This window comes from Astatotilapia calliptera, chromosome 10 (assembly GCF_964374335.1).
Source record: "Astatotilapia calliptera chromosome 10, fAstCal68.1, whole genome shotgun sequence".
Lineage (NCBI taxonomy): Eukaryota > Metazoa > Chordata > Actinopteri > Cichliformes > Cichlidae > Astatotilapia > Astatotilapia calliptera.
The window spans coordinates 12,089,287-12,111,793 of NC_137431.1; the positions used below are offsets into that span (position 1 = coordinate 12,089,287).

At 43.5% G+C, this 22,507-nt stretch overlaps 3 long non-coding RNA genes across 3 annotated transcripts; all 3 read left to right on the forward strand.

Moving 5' to 3' along the window:
- The first annotated feature begins 4,389 nt into the window (after positions 1-4,389).
- On the forward strand, positions 4,390-10,271 carry LOC145431386 (uncharacterized). Its single transcript, XR_013911691.1, has 3 exons — positions 4,390-8,644; positions 9,288-9,405; positions 9,515-10,271. It is a non-coding gene; the product is annotated as an uncharacterized LOC145431386 (long non-coding RNA).
- A 3,710-nt stretch (positions 10,272-13,981) lies between these two features.
- On the forward strand, positions 13,982-16,068 carry LOC145431387 (uncharacterized). The gene is made up of 3 exons (XR_013911692.1): positions 13,982-15,005; positions 15,649-15,766; positions 15,876-16,068. It is a non-coding gene; the product is annotated as an uncharacterized LOC145431387 (long non-coding RNA).
- Positions 16,069-17,108: 1,040 nt separating this feature from the next.
- On the forward strand, positions 17,109-22,421 carry LOC145431388 (uncharacterized). Its single transcript, XR_013911693.1, has 3 exons — positions 17,109-21,358; positions 22,002-22,119; positions 22,229-22,421. It is a non-coding gene; the product is annotated as an uncharacterized LOC145431388 (long non-coding RNA).
- Positions 22,422-22,507: the final 86 nt, after the last annotated feature.

The following is a 22,507-nucleotide window of genomic DNA, read 5'->3' on the forward strand; positions in this document are numbered from 1 at the left end:
AGATGCAGCCTGCAGATTCTGTCCAGATTATCCCAGCTCTCTTCACTATATATCCAGGCTTCACTTATCAAATGTGTAAAATTCAAGGCTGGTCCTTAAAAGTTGCCAACAATGCAAAAACTGCATAGCCACACAAGTCCCAGCGTTTCCCACCGCAGCAGCTGTGAAACGAAAGAGGAGAAAGGATGAATGAGTGTTTGCTTATCGGCTCTCCGCTCTCCCCCAAGCTGGCGTTGTTCTTGGTAGCCATGACAACGGAGATAGTCCCAGCTTTGTAAATACAGGCCCCAACAGGCCAAAAAAGAAAAGAAAAAAAAAAGGATTGGGATTCCCTGCGCAGACCAGGAATCCCCCTAGCAGACTGAAGCCACAGAGAGGATTTGAAGTCAGTGAGTGTGTGAGTGAGTGTGTAAGTGTTCGAGCCTCGACTCGAACCAGCGCCTGTCTGTGCTTCAAGTTGCCAGGGGCGGGCAAGTGTTCTGCGCCACCTGCCCGCCGTGTAAGCTGTACAAATTTGCTATATTTGACTTCTCTGAATATAAATTGTTTTTGAAAAGGAAAAGTAATAATTTTAATGTGAGGCAAAACATGTATGGTGCTCGATAAAGATGACACGCCGGCTCACTTCTTCTTCTTTTTTTTTTTGCAAAGTTTGTTTTCATATTAAACCAGTGTCAGTGACGTCATTCTATGCGACTACCACGTAAAGGAAAAGCCTGGATCTGTACATCTTTTTCTTTTATTTTTGTTGTCTAAAACACAAAAATCGCGAAACAGTCAGCTCACAAAGTTGCAGGTTGGTGGCAATTTGGCAGAACAGCCAATGACTTAAAACATTTAAGTGCATATATCTTGCCACAAGACATGTGCGCTAAGCTAGCCAAATTAGTTTCTGTTAGCGAATCAAGTTCAAGCTCCTCACATATCATCATCCAGGGTACAGTCATATGCTCATGAGGAGATCCCACGCAGGTAACACTACGGCAGTGTAATATGGGGTGCCGTTTGTAAAGTGAAACATGCTGAAATAGCTCAAAACAAGTAATTTTTTACAACATTTAGTAAAATATTTGTAACTTTTCACATTTAAAACAGAATTTTAAATGTTAAATCTAAATGTTAAATATTCAATCTAAATGTTAAAAGTTAAATCTAAATGTTATATTTAAATCTAAATGTTAAATCTAAATATTATATTTAAATCTAAATCTAAATGTTAAATCTAAATGCTAAATGTTAAATCTAAATGTTTAGGCTAACATGCAAATTTATTGCACGGATCAGCGGAAATACCAAAATAAAAGCTTTCCCAAAACCTCCGGTGTAAAAGTGTGCCAGTAGTGGTCAGACACGTTCTCACTCCCAAAGCGTAATAATTTTCGCTAGGTGACAAATTGTCAACATTTTATGCTTTCGGGTACCCAACACGTTCCTAAATTACGGCAACGGAGAAGGGAGAGCACACGAGAACCGTTTGGACTCAATCTACACGTTCGTTCATTTTCTAAAAATCGCTTTGGAAAACACTATTTTACGTCATTTAACTGCTAGTAAAGGTTAGGAATACGGTTATAGTTAGATAAGGTTAGGTTTAGGGCTGGAACACATGGCTGGAACGTCTATTATGGCGGGACCGTCATTCCACTGGAATTCAGCCATAACCCGACCATGAGAAAGCACGTACGGCGATTTAGCTGAAAACATCGGAAGATCCGTTTTGTCGGCCATCCAAAGGTTTAGCAGTAGTGCACTCTTAGCAGCTGCAGTCTCCACTTCACAATCGCTGCAGCACATGTCCAGCAAAATCGCTGGACATGCTCGTAGGCAAGAAGTGAAGCAGCACATGGCGGGGAGAAGCGAGGAAGAGAACAGACACAATTTTGCACCGGAGGTTTTCGGGAAGCTTTTATTTTGGTATTTCCGTTGATCCGTACAATATATTTGCATATTAGCCTAAACATTTAGGTTTAACATTTAACATTTAGATTTAAATATAATATTTAGATTTAATATTTAACATTTAGATTTAACATTTAACATTTGGATTTAAATATAATATTTAGATTTAACATTTAGATTTAACTTTTAACATTTAGATTTAACTTTTAACATTTAGATTTAACATTTAGATTTAAATATAATATTTAGATTTAATATTTAACATTTGATGAAAAGTTACAAATATTTTACTAAATGTTGTAAAAAATTACTCGAAAAAATATGTTTTTGTAAGGTTTTGAGCTAAATGTGGAAAAATGTTGCCGTTAATTTCAGCATGTTTCACTTTACAAACAGCGCAAGTGTAACAAGTTAAATATGCACACATTTTAAGCTATTTCCTAATATCTAACCATTATGATAAATGTTTGCCTGCAACCGACACAACCAACACAAATGTCATTGAAAAAAACAAAACCCTGTGATCACATGTTTCTGTTTTTCTAGAACAGAAGAAGCACAATTTAAAAAGCCAGTAGTAATAAATCTTTGTTGTTACTGCATGATTCGAATGAAGTACCTGAAGTCTGGCTGGAATAAGAAGTGGTAATCTGTGTACTGTGCTAGTGATCTGCATAATTCACCTCATCTGTTTGGATGGCAGAAGTCGGCTAACTACACAGCTAATTTCATCAGGCTGCTAATGAAACATCTAAAATGATAGATGGTTAACTACACAACGGAAGTAACAGCATTACAATCACTTGATTTAATTACATTTTCCCCCCAAACTTTTGATCCAAATTAGCAAAGTACTGCAGCCATCTGAACCTTCTAGGTGTTACATGTTACAGTGTTCCACTCTGGCCAGCTTTGAAAATGGAAAACTCTTTGCGTGGTTTACTCGGTTCTGTAAATAAGGCTCCTTTCATTTGTGAGACTGTGTTCCACAGCCAGTTGTCTTCTCTCCCCTTTGGTCCGCCCTTACAAGGTGAAGGTGCTGCCCACCCATGATACCAGCAAGGTGCGTGCAAGTGGATCCGGCCTTAACACCACTGGAGCGCCCACCTCTCTGCCAGTGAAGGTCACCATTGATGCCAAAGATGCAGGTGAGGGACTGCTGGCAGTGCAGATCACTGTGAGTGCATGAACGTGGACCACACAATAATGTATTCAAAGCATTGATATTTAGGTAACAGTTTTTGTTTTCTCCTGAAGGACCCAGAGGGGAAGCCCAAGAAGCAGATATCTGTGACAGCCATGATGGGACCTACCTGGTGTTTTATGTGCCAGACATGACTGACAGATACACCACTCTCATTAAGTACGGAGGAGACAAGATCCCTTATTCACCCTACTGAATCAGGGCTCTGCCCACCGGAGATGCCAGCAAGTGCACTGTCACTGAATGTTGTCCAGTGGCCAGGTAGGACTCACTTCCTTGGTTGCTTATACACTTTTAGTTTTCTTTGAAAACGGCCCTTTAAGTCACTTGATCCATGACTTGAGCGAGCACTCTCCATTTGTTCATTTGATAGTTATTGTAGAAAAGATAAGAAATGATGCTTTAGTCTTTTTGTAAATTATAGTCAAACATACAATAAACTGAGGTATTCCCTTTGGTTAACAGAGCAATCCGATAATAAAAGTGGACAAAGCACATCGAGTTGCCACAAATATCTTTGTATATTACGCAGTGGGGCAAAAAATGAGGTGACCAAATACTTCTTTTCCACCATAATTTGCAAATCAGTTCTTTAAAACTCGGACAAGTTAGAGGTATACCTATGATGAAAATGACAGGCCTCTCTCATATTTTTAAGTGGGAGAACGTGCACAATTGGTGGCTGACTAAATACTTTTTTGCCCCACTGTATTTGATCCTGTCTCCCTCAATACTATTTAATATCTAAATGCTTGATTCATCATATTATAACAAATGTGCTGTTGTAGCTACTGACAGTGAGTTTGATTCCATTTTTTCCATCTACCAAAGAGAAATAATATCTCTTAGTGGCAGGTGGATCACACGTTGATTCTAACACTTTGCATATGACTGGGTAGGATGAGCATTTTATAAGCGCTTGTGTGGTTTTTGTTTATTTAAGGAAATACATCAGTTTCCCTTGTATTTTAAATTTGAGTGAAGATCCTAAATTGGCCCCCACTCTTCACTTTGAGAAAAGGCTAATCTGTCTTATCCCCACATGAGCACAGTCAGATATAATACAGGCTTTCACTCAGGAGCAGGAAGGCTAAAGGCTGTTTAATGTTTGATCTAACTGTGTCAGACATTTGCGTTCTCACGTGCATGGACAATATCTTGAAAACTTCAGAGCTGCAGTGCATGTGTAAAAGTGGTTAGAAAGCAGTGCTTTAACACAGGTTTTGTCTCTTTGCGTAGCTGCTCGGTCCATCCAGACTCCCCTCGATATACAACAGTGATGCCAGCAACTCAAATACAAGCTCTCTCCAAGTGATTCCTTCATCATCAACATCTGCATCCATGATCCATTAGCTCAACAGCAACATCTGTCAGCTGTGCATCCAACTCGGGGGAATCGCCTGCTGTGCTCAGCCAGTGGGCCGCAATTTCTGTGCCTTGTTGATGGCCTCGCTGTATCCTGTGCTGGAGAAAGCTGGTGAGGAGACACTGCTGGTGAGCCAGGCGGCGCTGAGCTCCATGTAGGACATCAGTAAGGCCTGTGGATACACTTCCCTCAAGGAACTGATCAATGAGAACTCTGACTACCTGCTTAATGACATATCACTCAACCTTCAGAGGCTCAGCCAGCATCCACAGGTAGTTATGAGGTGTTTTTGTTTTTAGCCCAGAATGGACACAGAAATGAGTGCTGGAGGGTTTACCCGATTTCCTTCTTTGTCTGCTTAAGCCTGTGCGTCCCTTTCAGTAAGTGATTTGAATCCACCTGACATTCAGAAGGTCGTGGTAGAGCATATCGTACGAAGGCAAGATGTCAAACACATCCAGTCCCAGGTTAGACTCCGTACCTTCTCCGGTAAGGTTCCCAGACCTAACAACAAAACTGATTATGACACGTGGCGCACACAAATTAACCTGCTCCAAAATGACCCCAGCATGTCCCCGCTGCAAATATCCAGAAAGATCCATGAGAGCCTGCTCCCACCAGCAGCTGATATAGTTAAAATGTGTGACTCACAGGTGCTATAGCGTACGGCCACAGCTTCGCTCTGAGCTCCATCTCCATAGAGTGCAGACAGTGATATCTGATACTCCTTAAGACACAGGACAACAGTTTATTGAGATATTGTATTTTTTATTTCATAATATGTACTCCAACAACTCAATAGTTCTTCCCCACCTGCCTCAGGTCGCCTCCACTTAGGGAGATCCACTTAATGAGGTAAGAAACATCATCATCATCTGCAGCTTCCCAGCGCACCGTGATGTCACTGTCTGAGAAATTAGTTATCCTAAGGTCTGAAGGAGGAGGCACCTTCACTAGAAGAAAAGAATAATGTGTATGGGAATTTTTTAAAAATGGGAAAGCTACATCTTTATATCTTTCATTATTAATAACATTTACAGTACTGTGCAAAAGTCATGAGCCACACGCTAAAGTATTTCATTGGACATTATCTGTTTTTTCCAATCCTTTTTAATCCAGTTCTTGTACCTGACCATTTTCTCAGTAATGTTTTTTGTTTGTTTGTTTGTTTGTGTAAACACTTGTTTGTTTGTTTGTTTGTGTAAACACTTTGCACTGACCATTATTGGAGAATTAAAAAGCACCTAATTCAAGGAATATGTGTACACATAACAGAAAACTTGGGAAAGAACCAATTTGAAATCTTTAAGCACTTTGTTACTAGCGGCCTGTCACAAAAACACATTTTGTATAGTGTTTTTTTTTTATCTTGTTAATAAAATGTATACAAATGTGTGTGATTAATCACAATGTGTTAGTGTGTAATCACCCTGAGACATGCATGCCTGTCTGTAAGAGTCAGATCTAAAGCCACTTCTTTTTTTCTTTTTTTCTTTTTTTTTTGCCTGTCCCGTTTGGCTCTTTTACCATCAGAATTGTTGTCTAAAGGCAAAGAAAGATGCCCAACGGATTTACTTTACCAAATTGACCATCCCAGCCTTGCCGTAATGGTCCATTTGATTCACCTTTTATTGTTTATTTTATTTTCACTTGCTGAATACGGGACAGACTTGACTGGGGGAAAGAAGGGGAGAAAGAAAGAGGGAAAGAGAAACAGCTGAGAAGAGGGACGGGGGAGAAGGGCAAAAAACAAAAACCAACAGAATGAGCAGAAGAAAAAAAAAGAAATAAAAAATGCATATATCGATCACCTGGATCACCTGCTGAGAAAGAAAAAAGAAAACAAGCAGAAGAGAACAAGAGTAATAGAATAAACAGCATCACAATGATATATGGGAATATGACAGTAAATACTAAATATTAAACATTATTGTGCAGCACATAAGATCAACAGAACACAGTGTGCTTTGAGGTAGGAGCCAAAAAGGGTGTAGTTTGTGGGTGTGATCACCCATGTGTACACCTGTGAGCATGGATGCGCTTGTTTTTTTTAAAAAGGTTCCTTCATGTAATGATCTGCTAGAGGGTGTGGGGGGGCCACAGCCCCGTCCTCCAGGGCATGAAGCAGGTATGGAGGAGATCAAAACTCCAGACATCCAGAGGCCCCCAGAACACAAGAGACCAAGGAAGACCAACAGAGGGGCAGCCGTGCCACTGTCCCAGAAAGAGCTGAGGAGAGTCCCAGATGAGGGCTCACTCAGCAGCCGCGGAGCAGAAGCCAGGGGGAGTTGCAGTGACGCGCCCGTGAGTGGCCCGAGCGAGCCCCAGGCTCCAGGCCCCGATAAGCGGCCGCCAAGGAGTGAGCCGCTGTGTACCTGGACGCCCATCCCCGGACACAAAGAACCACCAACGCACCGATGTCTGAGGGAGTCCGCCACTGGCAGGGGAAGTGGTGGTAGGGGGAGATAGGCCTCCAAACCTTGGAGGGCCTGAGATGTCCCCAGAGAGGTGGCGCCTGACACCCAACCTGACATATAGACACAGAAATACAGGCACACACATATACAAACATCCATTCCCACCCTCATGCTCTCATATGCACTTACTCCACACTCAACCAACGTGGAGACAGACATAAAGAGACGCTGTACACACGATCACACTCCCCAAGCGTACCCTACAAACCGGGTCTAGGTACCCTTGCCCCTGGAGGGGGAACTGCACCCAGACCCAGGTGGTATTACCCTTTTCCCTGCGGTGGGGGGAGGCAGACCGCCCCGACTCCGCAGCAGCAGGGAGGCCCCACACCCCAGACCGCAGTCGGACGGCCAACTCCTCCTCCTCCTAGCCCCCCCCCCCCGCTCCAGCAGGTCGCAGAGAATGGGGGTGAGAGAAGACTCCAAACCTCCCTCCACCCGCTCATTGTAGTGTTGATGCATGTGTGTTCTAAGGTGCATTTAAAACCCAGGAGGGCATGGAGCTACCTGCCAGAGAGCAGCAGGTAAGCGCATGGTCCCTCCTGCTAGCCCTCAATGTCTACCGGTATGTGTATTTAACCTTGAGAGCACTTTGTTACTAGCGGCCTGTCACAAAAACACATTTTGTATAGTGTTTTTTTTTATTATCTTCTTAATAAAATGTATACAAATGTGTGTGATTAATCACAATGTGTTAGTGTGTAATCACCCTGAGACATGCATGCCTGTCTGTAAGAGTCAGATCTAAAGCCACTTGTGATTTGGAGATGCAGCCTGCAGATTCTGTCCAGATTATCCAGGCTTCACTTATCAAATGTGTAAAATTCAAGGCTGGTCCTTAAAAGTTGCCAACAATGCAAAAACTGCATAGCCACACAAGTCCCAGCGTTTCCCACCGCAGCAGCTGTGAAACGAAAGAGGAGAAAGGATGAATGAGTGTTTGCTTATGGGCTCTCCGCTCTCCCCCAAGCTGGCGTTGTTCTTGGTAGCCATGACAACGGAGATAGTCCCAGCTTTGTAAATACAGGCCCCAACAGGCCAAAAAAGAAAAGAAAAAAAAAGGATTGGGATTCCCTGCGCAGCCCAGGAATCCCCCTAGCAGACTGAAGACACAGATAGGACCTGAACTCAGTGAGTGTGTTCGAGCCGAGGCTCGAACCAGGGCCTGTCTGTGCTTCAAGTTGCCAGGGGCCGGCAAGTGTTCTGCGCCACCTGGCGGCCGTGTAAGCTGTACAAATTTGCTATATTTGACTTCTCTGAATATAAATGATTTTTGAAAAGGCAAAATAATAATTTTAATGTGAGGCAAAACATGTATGGTGCTCGATAAAGATGACACGCCGACTCACTTCTTCTTCTTTCTTTTTTTTGCAAAGTTTGTTTTCATATTAAACCAGTGTCAGTGACGTCATTCTATGCGACTACCACAGTAAAGGAAAAGCCTGGATCTGTACATCTTTTTCTTTTATTTTTGTTGTCTAAAACACAAAAATCGCGAAACAGTCAGCTCACAAAGTTGCAGGTTGGTGGCAATTTGGCAGAACAGCCAATGACTTAAAACATTTAAGTGCATATATCTTGCCACAAGACATGTGCGCTAAGCTAGCCAAATGAGTTTCTGTTAGCGAATCAAGTTCAAGCTCCTCACATATCATCATCCAGGGTACAGTCATATGCTCATGAGGAGATCCCACGCAGGTAACACTACGGCAGTGCAACAAGTTAAATATGCACACATTTTAAGCTATTTCCTAATATCTAACCATTATGATAAATGTTTGCCTGCAACCGACACAACCAACACAAATGTCATTGAAAAAAACAAAACCCTGTGATCACATGTTTCTGTTTTTCTAGAACAGAAGAAGCACAATTTAAAAAGCCAGTAGTAATAAATCTTTGTTGTTACTGCATGATTCGAATGAAGTACCTGAAGTCTGGCTGGAATAAGAAGTGGTCATCTGTGTACTGTGCTAGTGATCTGCATAATTCACCTCATCTGTTTGGATGGCAGAAGTCGGCTAACTACACAGCTAATTTCATCAGGCTGCTAATGAAACATCTAAAATGATAGATGGTTAACTACACAACGGAAGTAACAGCATTACAATCACTTGATTTAATTACATTTTCCCCCCAAACATTTGATCCAAATTAGCAAAGTACTGCAGCCATCTGAACCTTCTAGGTGTTACATGTTACAGTGTTCCACTCTGGCCAGCTTTGAAAATGGAAAACTCTTTGCGTGGTTTACTCGGTTCTGTAAATAAGGCTCCTTTCATTTGTGAGACTGTGTTCCACAGCCAGTTGTCTTCTCTCCCCTTTGGTCCGCCCTTACAAGGTGAAGGTGCTGCCCACCCATGATACCAGCAAGGTGCGTGCAAGTGGATCCGGCCTTAACACCACTGGAGCGCCCACCTCTCTGCCAGTGAAGGTCACCATTGATGCCAAAGATGCAGGTGAGGGACTGCTGGCAGTGCAGATCACTGTGAGTGCATGAACGTGGACCACACAATAATGTATTCAAAGCATTGATATTTAGGTAACAGTTTTTGTTTTCTCCTGAAGGACCCAGAGGGGAAGCCCAAGAAGCAGATATCTGTGACAGCCATGATGGGACCTACCTGGTGTTTTATGTGCCAGACATGACTGACAGATACACCACTCTCATTAAGTACGGAGGAGACAAGATCCCTTATTCACCCTACTGAATCAGGGCTCTGCCCACCGGAGATGCCAGCAAGTGCACTGTCACTGAATGTTGTCCAGTGGCCAGGTAGGACTCACTTCCTTGGTTGCTTATACACTTTTAGTTTTCTTTGAAAACGGCCCTTTAAGTCACTTGATCCATGACTTGAGCGAGCACTCTCCATTTGTTCATTTGATAGTTATTGTAGAAAAGATAAGAAATGATGCTTTAGTCTTTTTGTAAATTATAGTCAAACATACAATAAACTGAGGTATTCCCTTTGGTTAACAGAGCAATCCGATAATAAAAGTGGACAAAGCACATCGAGTTGCCACAAATATCTTTGTATATTACGCAGTGGGGCAAAAAATGAGGTGACCAAATACTTCTTTTCCACCATAATTTGCAAATCAGTTCTTTAAAACTCGGACAAGTTAGAGGTATACCTATGATGAAAATGACAGGCCTCTCTCATATTTTTAAGTGGGAGAACGTGCACAATTGGTGGCTGACTAAATACTTTTTTGCCCCACTGTATTTGATCCTGTCTCCCTCAATACTATTTAATATCTAAATGCTTGATTCATCATATTATAACAAATGTGCTGTTGTAGCTACTGACAGTGAGTTTGATTCCATTTTTTCCATCTACCAAAGAGAAATAATATCTCTTAGTGGCAGGTGGATCACACGTTGATTCTAACACTTTGCATATGACTGGGTAGGATGAGCATTTTATAAGCGCTTGTGTGGTTTTTGTTTATTTAAGGAAATACATCAGTTTCCCTTGTATTTTAAATTTGAGTGAAGATCCTAAATTGGCCCCCACTCTTCACTTTGAGAAAAGGCTAATCTGTCTTATCCCCACATGAGCACAGTCAGATATAATACAGGCTTTCACTCAGGAGCAGGAAGGCTAAAGGCTGTTTAATGTTTGATCTAACTGTGTCAGACATTTGCGTTCTCACGTGCATGGACAATATCTTGAAAACTTCAGAGCTGCAGTGCATGTGTAAAAGTGGTTAGAAAGCAGTGCTTTAACACAGGTTTTGTCTCTTTGCGTAGCTGCTCGGTCCATCCAGACTCCCCTCGATATACAACAGTGATGCCAGCAACTCAAATACAAGCTCTCTCCAAGTGATTCCTTCATCATCAACATCTGCATCCATGATCCATTAGCTCAACAGCAACATCTGTCAGCTGTGCATCCAACTCGGGGGAATCGCCTGCTGTGCTCAGCCAGTGGGCCGCAATTTCTGTGCCTTGTTGATGGCCTCGCTGTATCCTGTGCTGGAGAAAGCTGGTGAGGAGACACTGCTGGTGAGCCAGGCGGCGCTGAGCTCCATGTAGGACATCAGTAAGGCCTGTGGATACACTTCCCTCAAGGAACTGATCAATGAGAACTCTGACTACCTGCTTAATGACATATCACTCAACCTTCAGAGGCTCAGCCAGCATCCACAGGTAGTTATGAGGTGTTTTTGTTTTTAGCCCAGAATGGACACAGAAATGAGTGCTGGAGGGTTTACCCGATTTCCTTCTTTGTCTGCTTAAGCCTGTGCGTCCCTTTCAGTAAGTGATTTGAATCCACCTGACATTCAGAAGGTCGTGGTAGAGCATATCGTACGAAGGCAAGATGTCAAACACATCCAGTCCCAGGTTAGACTCCGTACCTTCTCCGGTAAGGTTCCCAGACCTAACAACAAAACTGATTATGACACGTGGCGCACACAAATTAACCTGCTCCAAAATGACCCCAGCATGTCCCCGCTGCAAATATCCAGAAAGATCCATGAGAGCCTGCTCCCACCAGCAGCTGATATAGTTAAAATGTGTGACTCACAGGTGCTATAGCGTACGGCCACAGCTTCGCTCTGAGCTCCATCTCCATAGAGTGCAGACAGTGATATCTGATACTCCTTAAGACACAGGACAACAGTTTATTGAGATATTGTATTTTTTATTTCATAATATGTACTCCAACAACTCAATAGTTCTTCCCCACCTGCCTCAGGTCGCCTCCACTTAGGGAGATCCACTTAATGAGGTAAGAAACATCATCATCATCTGCAGCTTCCCAGCGCACCGTGATGTCACTGTCTGAGAAATTAGTTATCCTAAGGTCTGAAGGAGGAGGCACCTTCACTAGAAGAAAAGAATAATGTGTATGGGAATTTTTTAAAAATGGGAAAGCTACATCTTTATATCTTTCATTATTAATAACATTTACAGTACTGTGCAAAAGTCATGAGCCACACGCTAAAGTATTTCATTGGACATTATCTGTTTTTTCCAATCCTTTTTAATCCAGTTCTTGTACCTGACCATTTTCTCAGTAATGTTTTTTGTTTGTTTGTTTGTTTGTGTAAACACTTGTTTGTTTGTTTGTTTGTGTAAACACTTTGCACTGACCATTATTGGAGAATTAAAAAGCACCTAATTCAAGGAATATGTGTACACATAACAGAAAACTTGGGAAAGAACCAATTTGAAATCTTTAAGCACTTTGTTACTAGCGGCCTGTCACAAAAACACATTTTGTATAGTGTTTTTTTTTTTATCTTGTTAATAAAATGTATACAAATGTGTGTGATTAATCACAATGTGTTAGTGTGTAATCACCCTGAGACATGCATGCCTGTCTGTAAGAGTCAGATCTAAAGCCACTTCTTTTTTTTCTTTTTTTCTTTTTTTTTTGCCTGTCCCGTTTGGCTCTTTTACCATCAGAATTGTTGTCTAAAGGCAAAGAAAGATGCCCAACGGATTTACTTTACCAAATTGACCATCCCAGCCTTGCCGTAATGGTCCATTTGATTCACCTTTTATTGTTTATTTTATTTTCACTTGCTGAATACGGGACAGACTTGACTGGGGGAAAGAAGGGGAGAAAGAAAGAGGGAAAGAGAAACAGCTGAGAAGAGGGACGGGGGAGAAGGGCAAAAAACAAAAACCAACAGAATGAGCAGAAGAAAAAAAAAGAAATAAAAAATGCATATATCGATCACCTGGATCACCTGCTGAGAAAGAAAAAAGAAAACAAGCAGAAGAGAACAAGAGTAATAGAATAAACAGCATCACAATGATATATGGGAATATGACAGTAAATACTAAATATTAAACATTATTGTGCAGCACATAAGATCAACAGAACACAGTGTGCTTTGAGGTAGGAGCCAAAAAGGGTGTAGTTTGTGGGTGTGATCACCCATGTGTACACCTGTGAGCATGGATGCGCTTGTTTTTTTTAAAAAGGTTCCTTCATGTAATGATCTGCTAGAGGGTGTGGGGGGGCCACAGCCCCGTCCTCCAGGGCATGAAGCAGGTATGGAGGAGATCAAAACTCCAGACATCCAGAGGCCCCCAGAACACAAGAGACCAAGGAAGACCAACAGAGGGGCAGCCGTGCCACTGTCCCAGAAAGAGCTGAGGAGAGTCCCAGATGAGGGCTCACTCAGCAGCCGCGGAGCAGAAGCCAGGGGGAGTTGCAGTGACGCGCCCGTGAGTGGCCCGAGCGAGCCCCAGGCTCCAGGCCCCGATAAGCGGCCGCCAAGGAGTGAGCCGCTGTGTACCTGGACGCCCATCCCCGGACACAAAGAACCACCAACGCACCGATGTCTGAGGGAGTCCGCCACTGGCAGGGGAAGTGGTGGTAGGGGGAGATAGGCCTCCAAACCTTGGAGGGCCTGAGATGTCCCCAGAGAGGTGGCGCCTGACACCCAACCTGACATATAGACACAGAAATACAGGCACACACATATACAAACATCCATTCCCACCCTCATGCTCTCATATGCACTTACTCCACACTCAACCAACGTGGAGACAGACATAAAGAGACGCTGTACACACGATCACACTCCCCAAGCGTACCCTACAAACCGGGTCTAGGTACCCTTGCCCCTGGAGGGGGAACTGCACCCAGACCCAGGTGGTATTACCCTTTTCCCTGCGGTGGGGGGAGGCAGACCGCCCCGACTCCGCAGCAGCAGGGAGGCCCCACACCCCAGACCGCAGTCGGACGGCCAACTCCTCCTCCTCCTAGCCCCCCCCCCCCCGCTCCAGCAGGTCGCAGAGAATGGGGGTGAGAGAAGACTCCAAACCTCCCTCCACCCGCTCATTGTAGTGTTGATGCATGTGTGTTCTAAGGTGCATTTAAAACCCAGGAGGGCATGGAGCTACCTGCCAGAGAGCAGCAGGTAAGCGCATGGTCCCTCCTGCTAGCCCTCAATGTCTACCGGTATGTGTATTTAACCTTGAGAGCACTTTGTTACTAGCGGCCTGTCACAAAAACACATTTTGTATAGTGTTTTTTTTTATTATCTTCTTAATAAAATGTATACAAATGTGTGTGATTAATCACAATGTGTTAGTGTGTAATCACCCTGAGACATGCATGCCTGTCTGTAAGAGTCAGATCTAAAGCCACTTGTGATTTGGAGATGCAGCCTGCAGATTCTGTCCAGATTATCCAGGCTTCACTTATCAAATGTGTAAAATTCAAGGCTGGTCCTTAAAAGTTGCCAACAATGCAAAAACTGCATAGCCACACAAGTCCCAGCGTTTCCCACCGCAGCAGCTGTGAAACGAAAGAGGAGAAAGGATGAATGAGTGTTTGCTTATGGGCTCTCCGCTCTCCCCCAAGCTGGCGTTGTTCTTGGTAGCCATGACAACGGAGATAGTCCCAGCTTTGTAAATACAGGCCCCAACAGGCCAAAAAAGAAAAGAAAAAAAAAGGATTGGGATTCCCTGCGCAGCCCAGGAATCCCCCTAGCAGACTGAAGACACAGATAGGACCTGAACTCAGTGAGTGTGTTCGAGCCGAGGCTCGAACCAGGGCCTGTCTGTGCTTCAAGTTGCCAGGGGCCGGCAAGTGTTCTGCGCCACCTGGCGGCCGTGTAAGCTGTACAAATTTGCTATATTTGACTTCTCTGAATATAAATGATTTTTGAAAAGGCAAAATAATAATTTTAATGTGAGGCAAAACATGTATGGTGCTCGATAAAGATGACACGCCGACTCACTTCTTCTTCTTTCTTTTTTTTGCAAAGTTTGTTTTCATATTAAACCAGTGTCAGTGACGTCATTCTATGCGACTACCACAGTAAAGGAAAAGCCTGGATCTGTACATCTTTTTCTTTTATTTTTGTTGTCTAAAACACAAAAATCGCGAAACAGTCAGCTCACAAAGTTGCAGGTTGGTGGCAATTTGGCAGAACAGCCAATGACTTAAAACATTTAAGTGCATATATCTTGCCACAAGACATGTGCGCTAAGCTAGCCAAATGAGTTTCTGTTAGCGAATCAAGTTCAAGCTCCTCACATATCATCATCCAGGGTACAGTCATATGCTCATGAGGAGATCCCACGCAGGTAACACTACGGCAGTGCAACAAGTTAAATATGCACACATTTTAAGCTATTTCCTAATATCTAACCATTATGATAAATGTTTGCCTGCAACCGACACAACCAACACAAATGTCATTGAAAAAAACAAAACCCTGTGATCACATGTTTCTGTTTTTCTAGAACAGAAGAAGCACAATTTAAAAAGCCAGTAGTAATAAATCTTTGTTGTTACTGCATGATTCGAATGAAGTACCTGAAGTCTGGCTGGAATAAGAAGTGGTCATCTGTGTACTGTGCTAGTGATCTGCATAATTCACCTCATCTGTTTGGATGGCAGAAGTCGGCTAACTACACAGCTAATTTCATCAGGCTGCTAATGAAACATCTAAAATGATAGATGGTTAACTACACAACGGAAGTAACAGCATTACAATCACTTGATTTAATTACATTTTCCCCCCAAACATTTGATCCAAATTAGCAAAGTACTGCAGCCATCTGAACCTTCTAGGTGTTACATGTTACAGTGTTCCACTCTGGCCAGCTTTGAAAATGGAAAACTCTTTGCGTGGTTTACTCGGTTCTGTAAATAAGGCTCCTTTCATTTGTGAGACTGTATTCCACAGCCAGTTGTCTTCTCTCCCCTTTGGTCCGCCCTTACAAGGTGAAGGTGCTGCCCACCCATGATACCAGCAAGGTGCGTGCAAGTGGATCCGGCCTTAACACCACTGGAGCGCCCACCTCTCTGCCAGTGAAGGTCACCATTGATGCCAAAGATGCAGGTGAGGGACTGCTGGCAGTGCAGATCACTGTGAGTGCATGAACGTGGACCACACAATAATGTATTCAAAGCATTGATATTTAGGTAACAGTTTTTGTTTTCTCCTGAAGGACCCAGAGGGGAAGCCCAAGAAGCAGATATCTGTGACAGCCATGATGGGACCTACCTGGTGTTTTATGTGCCAGACATGACTGACAGATACACCACTCTCATTAAGTACGGAGGAGACAAGATCCCTTATTCACCCTACTGAATCAGGGCTCTGCCCACCGGAGATGCCAGCAAGTGCACTGTCACTGAATGTTGTCCAGTGGCCAGGTAGGACTCACTTCCTTGGTTGCTTATACACTTTTAGTTTTCTTTGAAAACGGCCCTTTAAGTCACTTGATCCATGACTTGAGCGAGCACTCTCCATTTGTTCATTTGATAGTTATTGTAGAAAAGATAAGAAATGATGCTTTAGTCTTTTTGTAAATTATAGTCAAACATACAATAAACTGAGGTATTCCCTTTGGTTAACAGAGCAATCCGATAATAAAAGTGGACAAAGCACATCGAGTTGCCACAAATATCTTTGTATATTACGCAGTGGGGCAAAAAATGAGGTGACCAAATACTTCTTTTCCACCATAATTTGCAAATCAGTTCTTTAAAACTCGGACAAGTTAGAGGTATACCTATGATGAAAATGACAGGCCTCTCTCATATTTTTAAGTGGGAGAACGTGCACAAATGGTGGCTGACTAAATACTTTTTTGCCCCACTGTATTTGATCCTGTCTCCCTCAATACTATTTAATATCTAAATGCTTGATTCATCATATTATAACAAATGTGCTGTTGTAGCTACTGACAGTGAGTTTGATTCCATTTTTTCCATCTACCAAAGAGAAATAATATCTCTTAGTGGCAGGTGGATCACACGTTGATTCTAACACTTTGCATATGACTGGGTAGGATGAGCATTTTATAAGCGCTTGTGTGGTTTTTGTTTATTTAAGGAAATACATCAGTTTCCCTTGTATTTTAAATTTGAGTGAAGATCCTAAATTGGCCCCCACTCTTCACTTTGAGAAAAGGCTAATCTGTCTTATCCCCACATGAGCACAGTCAGATATAATACAGGCTTTCACTCAGGAGCAGGAAGGCTAAAGGCTGTTTAATGTTTGATCTAACTGTGTCAGACATTTGCGTTCTCACGTGCATGGACAATATCTTGAAAACTTCAGAGCTGCAGTGCATGTGTAAAAGTGGTTAGAAAGCAGTGCTTTAACACAGGTTTTGTCTCTTTGCGTAGCTGCTCGGTCCATCCAGACTCCCCTCGATATACAACAGTGATGCCAGCAACTCAAATACAAGCTCTCTCCAAGTGATTCCTTCATCATCAACATCTGCATCCATGATCCATTAGCTCAACAGCAACATCTGTCAGCTGTGCATCCAACTCGGGGGAATCGCCTGCTGTGCTCAGCCAGTGGGCCGCAATTTCTGTGCCTTGTTGATGGCCTCGCTGTATCCTGTGCTGGAGAAAGCTGGTGAGGAGACACTGCTGGTGAGCCAGGCGGCGCTGAGCTCCATGTAGGACATCAGTAAGGCCTGTGGATACACTTCCCTCAAGGAACTGATCAATGAGAACTCTGACTACCTGCTTAATGACATATCACTCAACCTTCAGAGGCTCAGCCAGCATCCACAGGTAGTTATGAGGTGTTTTTGTTTTTAGCCCAAAATGGACACAGAAATGAGTGCTGGAGGGTTTACCCGATTTCCTTCTTTGTCTGCTTAAGCCTGTGCGTCCCTTTCAGTAAGTGATTTGAATCCACCTGACATTCAGAAGGTCGTGGTAGAGCATATCGTACGAAGGCAAGATGTCAAACACATCCAGTCCCAGGTTAGACTCCGTACCTTCTCCGGTAAGGTTCCCAGACCTAACAACAAAACTGATTATGACACGTGGCGCACACAAATTAACCTGCTCCAAAATGACCCCAGCATGTCCCCGCTGCAAATATCCAGAAAGATCCATGAGAGCCTGCTCCCACCAGCAGCTGATATAGTTAAAATGTGTGACTCACAGGTGCTATAGCGTACGGCCACAGCTTCACTCTGAGCTCCATCTCCATAGAGTGCAGACAGTGATATCTGATACTCCTTAAGACACAGGACAACAGTTTATTGAGATATTGTATTTTTTATTTCATAATATGTACTCCAACAACTCAATAGTTCTTCCCCACCTGCCTCAGGTCGCCTCCACTTAGGGAGATCCACTTAATGAGGTAAGAAACATCATCATCATCTGCAGCTTCCCAGCGCACCGTGATGTCACTGTCTGAGAAATTAGTTATCCTAAGGTCTGAAGGAGGAGGCACCTTCACTAGAAGAAAAGAATAATGTGTATGGGAATTTTTTAAAAATGGGAAAGCTACATCTTTATATCTTTCATTATTAATAACATTTACAGTACTGTGCAAAAGTCATGAGCCACACGCTAAAGTATTTCATTGGACATTATCTGTTTTTTCCAATCCTTTTTAATCCAGTTCTTGTACCTGACCATTTTCTGAGTAATGTTTTTTGTTTGTTTGTTTGTGTAAACACTTGTTTGTTTGTTTGTTTGTTTGTGTAAACACTTTGCACTGACCATTATTGGAGAATTAAAAAGCACCTAATTCAAGGAATATGTGTACACATAACAGAAAACTTGGGAAAGAACCAATTTGAAATCTTTAAGCACTTTGTTACTAGCGGCCTGTCACAAAAACACATTTTGTATAGTGTTTTTTTTTTATCTTGTTAATAAAATGTATACAAATGTGTGTGATTAATCACAATGTGTTAGTGTGTAATCACCCTGAGACATGCATGCCTGTCTGTAAGAGTCAGATCTAAAGCCACTTCTTTTTTTCTTTTTTTCTTTTTTTTTTGCCTGTCCCGTTTGGCTCTTTTACCATCAGAATTGTTGTCTAAAGGCAAAGAAAGATGCCCAACGGATTTACTTTACCAAATTGACCATCCCAGCCTTGCCGTAATGGTCCATTTGATTCACCTTTTATTGTTTATTTTATTTTCACTTGCTGAATACGGGACAGACTTGACTGGGGGAAAGAAGGGGAGAAAGAAAGAGGGAAAGAGAAACAGCTGAGAAGAGGGACGGGGGAGAAGGGCAAAAAACAAAAACCAACAGAATGAGCAGAAAAAAAAAAGAAATAAAAAATGCATATATCGATCACCTGGATCACCTGCTGAGAAAGAAAAAAGAAAACAAGCAGAAGAGAACAAGAGTAATAGAATAAACAGCATCACAATGATATATGGGAATATGACAGTAAATACTAAATATTAAACATTATTGTGCAGCACATAAGATCAACAGAACACAGTGTGCTTTGAGGTAGGAGCCAAAAAGGGTGTAGTTTGTGGGTGTGATCACCCATGTGTACACCTGTGAGCATGGATGCGCTTGTTTTTTTTAAAAAGGTTCCTTCATGTAATGATCTGCTAGAGGGTGTGGGGGGGCCACAGCCCCGTCCTCCAGGGCATGAAGCAGGTATGGAGGAGATCAAAACTCCAGACATCCAGAGGCCCCCAGAACACAAGAGACCAAGGAAGACCAACAGAGGGGCAGCCGTGCCACTGTCCCAGAAAGAGCTGAGGAGAGTCCCAGATGAGGGCTCACTCAGCAGCCGCGGAGCAGAAGCCAGGGGGAGTTGCAGTGACGCGCCCGTGAGTGGCCCGAGCGAGCCCCAGGCTCCAGGCCCCGATAAGCGGCCGCCAAGGAGTGAGCCGCTGTGTACCTGGACGCCCATCCCCGGACACAAAGAACCACCAACGCACCGATGTCTGAGGGAGTCCGCCACTGGCAGGGGAAGTGGTGGTAGGGGGAGATAGGCCTCCAAACCTTGGAGGGCCTGAGATGTCCCCAGAGAGGTGGCGCCTGACACCCAACCTGACATATAGACACAGAAATACAGGCACACACATATACAAACATCCATTCCCACCCTCATGCTCTCATATGCACTTACTCCACACTCAACCAACGTGGAGACAGACATAAAGAGACGCTGTACACACGATCACACTCCCCAAGCGTACCCTACAAACCGGGTCTAGGTACCCTTGCCCCTGGAGGGGGAACTGCACCCAGACCCAGGTGGTATTACCCTTTTCCCTGCGGTGGGGGGAGGCAGACCGCCCCGACTCCGCAGCAGCAGGGAGGCCCCACACCCCAGACCGCAGTCGGACGGCCAACTCCTCCTCCTAGCCCCCCCCCCCCGCTCCAGCAGGTCGCAGAGAATGGGGGTGAGAGAAGACTCCAAACCTCCCTCCACCCGCTCATTGTAGTGTTGATGCATGTGTGTTCTAAGGTGCATTTAAAACCCAGGAGGGCATGGAGCTACCTGCCAGAGAGCAGCAGGTAAGCGCATGGTCCCTCCTGCTAGCCCTCAATGTCTACCGGTATGTGTATTTAACCTTGAGAGCACTTTGTTACTAGCGGCCTGTCACAAAAACACATTTTGTATAGTGTTTTTTTTTATTATCTTGTTAATAAAATGTATACAAATGTGTGTGATTAATCACAATGTGTTAGTGTGTAATCACCCTGAGACATGCATGCCTGTCTGTAAGAGTCAGATCTAAAGCCACTTGTGATTTGGAGATGCAGCCTGCAGATTCTGTCCAGATTATCCAGGCTTCACTTATCAAATGTGTAAAATTCAAGGCTGGTCCTTAAAAGTTGCCAACAATGCAAAAACTGCATAGCCACACAAGTCCCAGCGTTTCCCACCGCAGCAGCTGTGAAACGAAAGAGGAGAAAGGATGAATGAGTGTTTGCTTATGGGCTCTCCGCTCTCCCCCAAGCTGGCGTTGTTCTTGGTAGCCATGACAACGGAGATAGTCCCAGCTTTGTAAATACAGGCCCCAACAGGCCAAAAAAGAAAAGAAAAAAAAAGGATTGGGATTCCCTGCGCAGCCCAGGAATCCCCCTAGCAGACTGAAGACACAGATAGGACCTGAACTCAGTGAGTGTGTTCGAGCCGAGGCTCGAACCAGGGCCTGTCTGTGCTTCAAGTTGCCAGGGGCCGGCAGGTGTTCTGCGCCACCTGCCCGCCGTGTAAGCTGTACAAATTTGCTATATTTGACTTCTCTGAATATAAATGATTTTTGAAAAGGCAAAATAATAATTTTAATGTGAGGCAAAACATGTATGGTGCTCGATAAAGATGACACGCCGACTCACTTCTTCTTCTTTCTTTTTTTTGCAAAGTTTGTTTTCATATTAAACCAGTGTCAGTGACGTCATTCTATGCGACTACCACAGTAAAGGAAAAGCCTGGATCTGTACATCTTTTTCTTTTCTTTTTGTTGTCTAAAACACAAAAATCGCGAAACAGTCAGCTCACAAAGTTGCAGGTTGGTGGCAATTTGGCAGAACAGCCAATGACTTAAAACATTTAAGTGCATATATCTTGCCACAAGACATGTGCGCTAAGCTAGCCAAATGAGTTTCTGTTAGCGAATCAAGTTCAAGCTCCTCACATATCATCATCCAGGGTACAGTCATATGCTCATGAGGAGATCCCACGCAGGTAACACTACGGCAGTGCAACAAGTTAAATATGCACACATTTTAAGCTATTTCCTAATATCTAACCATTATGATAAATGTTTGCCTGCAACCGACACAACCAACACAAATGTCATTGAAAAAAACAAAACCCTGTGATCACATGTTTCTGTTTTTCTAGAACAGAAGAAGCACAATTTAAAAAGCCAGTAGTAATAAATCTTTGTTGTTACTGCATGATTCGAATGAAGTACCTGAAGTCTGGCTGGAATAAGAAGTGGTCATCTGTGTACTGTGCTAGTGATCTGCATAATTCACCTCATCTGTTTGGATGGCAGAAGTCGGCTAACTACACAGCTAATTTCATCAGGCTGCTAATGAAACATCTAAAATGATAGATGGTTAACTACACAACGGAAGTAACAGCATTACAATCACTTGATTTAATTACATTTTCCCCCCAAACATTTGATCCAAATGAGCAAAGTACTGCAGCCATCTGAACCTTCTAGGTGTTACATGTTACAGTGTTCCACTCTGGCCAGCTTTGAAAATGGAAAACTCTTTGCGTGGTTTACTCGGTTCTGTAAATAAGGCTCCTTTCATTTGTGAGACTGTATTCCACAGCCAGTTGTCTTCTCTCCCCTTTGGTCCGCCCTTACAAGGTGAAGGTGCTGCCCACCCATGATACCAGCAAGGTGCGTGCAAGTGGATCCGGCCTTAACACCACTGGAGCGCCCACCTCTCTGCCAGTGAAGGTCACCATTGATGCCAAAGATGCAGGTGAGGGACTGCTGGCAGTGCAGATCACTGTGAGTGCATGAACGTGGAGCACACAATAATGTATTCAAAGCATTGATATTTAGGTAACAGTTTTTGTTTTCTCCTGAAGGACCCAGAGGGGAAGCCCAAGAAGCAGATATCTGTGACAGCCATGATGGGACCTACCTGGTGTTTTATGTGCCAGACATGACTGACAGATACACCACTCTCATTAAGTACGGAGGAGACAAGATCCCTTATTCACCCTACTGAATCAGGGCTCTGCCCACCGGAGATGCCAGCAAGTGCACTGTCACTGAATGTTGTCCAGTGGCCAGGTAGGACTCACTTCCTTGGTTGCTTATACACTTTTAGTTTTCTTTGAAAACGGCCCTTTAAGTCACTTGAT